Below are 4,390 nucleotides of genomic sequence, written 5' to 3'. Positions count from 1 at the left end.
TTGTTTTTTGTGGGTCATCAGGCTTGAACTAGGCCTGAGCATTGTCACTGAGCTCTTCAACTCAAGGCTACTACCCTATCCTTGAGCTAAACCCCAATTCCCATTTTCTAGAGGTTAATTGGAGATAAGAGTCTCAGGTTCTTCAATATTGCCCCATTTGTAAGGAAATGGGAAGACTTAGAAAAAAATCATATTAAGTGAAATAAGCCAGACTCAAAGGAATATAGGCTCAATGGTTTCCCTCATTTGTCATAGTTGGTAGAAACCTTGGGCTCTCCTAGCAGAGATTCACAATAGAATGAAATCTAGATATATAAGGCCATATAGTATGACACTAAATGTAAGGACCTCCAGGATATAGAAACAAAAGCCATATAATGAGTGATTGTTGTCCTTAATGTACTATGTTATCTCTCATCTCTTTTACTGTCCCTTGGTTATCTCATATTGTTACAGTATTTCACCTTGTTATCTGATATATTTTATATATGCTTAATTGGTTATTTGAAATAGGATAGGGAAAGGGGAAATCAAGATAAGCAGGGGTAGGGGAGAAGGGAAATGGGGACCAAGACATGAGAAAGGATATCACTATTGTGAACTAATGCACCTTCTATCTGGTGACTATAATGTAACCCTTCTATTAATTACAATAAAAAATATGAAAAAAGAGTTAGGTTCTTTTGTGCCCAGGCTGGCTTTGAACCTTGATCCTCAGATCTCAGCCTCCTGAGTAGCTAGGATTACAGGCATGAGCCACTGCCAGCTTGATTTTTGTTTGTTTGGTTGGTTGGGTTTTTTTTTTTGGTTTTTTGTTTTTGTTTTTGTTTTTGCCAGTCCTGGGGCTTGACCTCAGGGCCTGGGCACTGTGCACTTGAGCTTTCTCAGGGACAGTGGTCTACCACTTGAGCCACAGCACCACTTCTGGCTTTTTCTGTATGTGTAGTACCAAGGAACTGAACCCAGGGTTTCCAGTATGCTAGACAAGCACTCTACCACTAAGCCACACTCCCAGCCCTTGATTCTTCTTTAGGCTGAATAATACTCTATGTATATACATGTTTGTATAGATACATAGATAGGTACATATTACATTTTCTTTCAATGGTAGCATGTAAATAAGCACTAATCCAAACCAGTAGTTGGTTCTAAACAGTTTTCAATGGAGATAAAAAACCTGGGGGAAAAACAAAACGCTACCAGTGAAAAAGAGGACATTATTCCTTTTCTGGATAATGTTCCTTCCCTCATTCAGTCTTGAGAGTATCAGTCTGTGTAATTTAAACTGACTAATACTGGTCTGTAGGTGTTCTGGGTAGGCTAGTATGAGTTCATTCATTCCAGAAACTTTTTAGTTCCCATTATATGTTGGGAATGGTAGAGAAAAAGAATCTGTTCACAAATAGTGTCTCTAGTGGACAGAGATAGGAGAATATCAACTAGTAATAACTACTGTAAAGCCAGGTGCTGGTGGCTCATGCCTACAATCTTAGCTACTTTCAAGGCTGAGATCTGAGGACTGCAGTTCAAAATTAGCTCAGGCAGGAAAGTCTGTGAAGCTCTTATCTCCAGTTAACCACCAAAATGGCAGAAATGGAGCTGTGGCTCAAGTGGTAGAAGACTAGCCATGAGTAAAAATGCTCAGAGACAGCACCTAGGACAGGAGGGCAAGCCCCAGGACTGACACACACAAAAAGTACTTTATAACAGGTAATGAGGAAGTGTACTCTACACTAGGTAGGAGTGGCTAGCATCGCTTGGTTGTGTTAAGTGGTATTGTTCAATAGAATTGTGCAGTGATGGGACTGTGGCCCTGTATGGTAGCCACTAGCGGCATATAGCAACTGAGTGCCTGTAATGTGGCTGATGGCTGCCATATTAGACGACGAAGAGATGAAGTTTAAAATATTGATATTTCCATTGAAATATTGAATATACTTTGTTCAAGTCCTCCATTTCCACCCACAGGCCAAGCAAATAATAAAAAGGACACACACACACACACACACACACACACACACACACACACACACACACACACACACACACACTGAATTAAAGATGAGATGCCAGCATATAAGAGATCAACCATTTTGGAAAATAGGCAGTAGAAAGAGAAATGACAACTGACAGAGGGAATAGAAGCCTCTGTTCCAAGCCCAGATAGTCAGCAAGAAGAAAGCCCATTCCTTCTGCAGAACCCTTGTCAGCTCAGGAAGAGGCAGAGGCACTCAGCTTCTCTTGTGCAACAGAGAAATGGAGTAGCTGAGCACACCGATCCACTTACTGAGCACTTACATGAGGATTTAGTCCCACTGAAGGAAGAACTTTGAAATCTTTGTCATGGAAGCACTGTACCCAGGAGATTTACAACTCTACTGAATATTCCAGGAGTAAAGATGTTCCAAGCTGAAATTCTTCCAGAGTACAGAAAAGGAAGGTATGTATGTCAAGTCATCTCAAACCACAATACTAACCTGATACCTACATTTGATAGTGGACATTGAGAATTATATCTTATTTTCAATCCCAAAAGTGTGGCAACACAATTTAGAAAAGGAGGAAGAAAAAAGAGGGTTGGGACTAAAATGTGTTTACTTCAGGAATCTCTGTATTGTTAACATGAGAAAACAAATAACCCTCTAGGTAAACAAGTTGAAAAAGAAAAACCAGAAATATCTCAGTGTATAACTACAGAGCAATAGAAAAAACAATCAATATCCACTGCTCTTAGTTTTGTAGTGCTATAAAAAATACACAAACCAAATGACTTGAACAACAGAAATTTCTTTTCCCATAGTCCGGAGGTAAAAAATTCAAGATCCTGAGGCTTTGCTCTTTGGCTTGCTAATGACAGCCTCCCTGCTGTTTTCAGAAGGTGTTTCCTCAATGCACACACACACATGTACGCACACATGCAGTGCCTCTCCTAACTTCTTCCTTTTAAAAGTCATATTAAAAGTCTTCTTAACTTAGTCACCTCTTTAAAGGCCCCGTTTTCAAATACAGTTTCATATTAAAGTAGTGAGGGTCAAGGATAAAAATATATGAATTTTAAGTAGATGCAGTCCAGTCCATACAATAATTCATAGCTTGACAATCAATCTAAGAATAGGATATAACTTACTCTGATGGATGAAGGGAATCTATAAAAAAAGTTTACAGCAAACACATTCAGTTGTGGCACATTTGAAATTGAAAGTCTGTACTTTCAAATCAGGAGTAAGACAAGAAGACAGCATGGCTTGTATTTTGCCATGTGTAAGAGGTACTAGGCAGTATAATCAGACAAAAGAAACAAGCAATAAAGAATGGGAAAGAAGAAACAACTCATCTACAGATTGTAGCTGGTATATAAAATAAATACATGTGTCAAATAAATATGCATGTCAATATGCAGCGCATTACACTTCAAATTACACAACAATTAAGTAGGAAATGTGTTTTAAAATGATTTTTCTAATTGCACTTTAAAATGGAAACAGTAAAATCATCTAAGAATAATTCTGATAACTATAAGAGTTGAGAGAAATGTAAATCTATTATACAGAGGTAGGATGCCCATGGGTGGAAAGAATGTTGTAAATATGTGAATTCTCTCCTAAACAAAATACAAATGGAGAAAAATAACGTTCAGAAGTACAGAGCACCTTGTATAGAAGCATTTGCTATGTAACCTTAATATAAGAAAAGTACTGGTGGGTATCAGTGCCTCATGCCTGTAATTCCAGCTACTCAGAAGGCTGAGATCTGAGGGTCAAAGGTCAATGTGATCCTCAAAGTCCATGAGACTCTTAGCTCCAATTAAATGCCAGAAAACCAAAAGTGGCACTGTGGCTCAAGTGGTAGAGTGGTAGCCTTGAGCTGAAGAGCTCAGGAACAACACCCAGGCCCAGAGTTCAAGCCCCACAACCAACAACAACAACACAATGGAAAGGAAGAGTACCCTCCTTTCTGTGAGTTGACCTGCACATTTCAAGTGGCATTTGCATACCTTTTTGAGAACAGTGATTTTGAATATATGAATGCTGTTGCCAGTCTGTCTAGATTCAAATCACAGCATGACCTCTCTAGTTCTGTGACCTCAGGCATATTAACTTAACTCCTCTTAAGTTCTTAAATTAACTTATTACTCCATATGATAGGTGAGGAAACAATACTATCTCATTGGGTTATTAAGATTAATAATGTCATGCACTTAGAACAGTGGCTGGCACAAAGCAAATATTATGTAAGTACTGGATGCTGTTGCTGTTTTTGTTCTCTCCCTACTAGTCTGAGCTCCTTGAAGGACAAAAAAAATCCAGTGTCTCATTGGATTATGTGGTTTCAGAGTCTGCTTCAGTACCTGGCAGATGCTCAAATGTTGGCTGCACTGTTACATAACACA

Source organism: Megascapheus bottae, chromosome 4 (assembly GCF_031878675.1).
Source record: "Megascapheus bottae isolate mThoBot1 chromosome 4, mThoBot2.hap1, whole genome shotgun sequence".
NCBI lineage: Eukaryota > Metazoa > Chordata > Mammalia > Rodentia > Geomyidae > Megascapheus > Megascapheus bottae.
Note: the sequence above shows the minus strand (reverse complement) of the source record.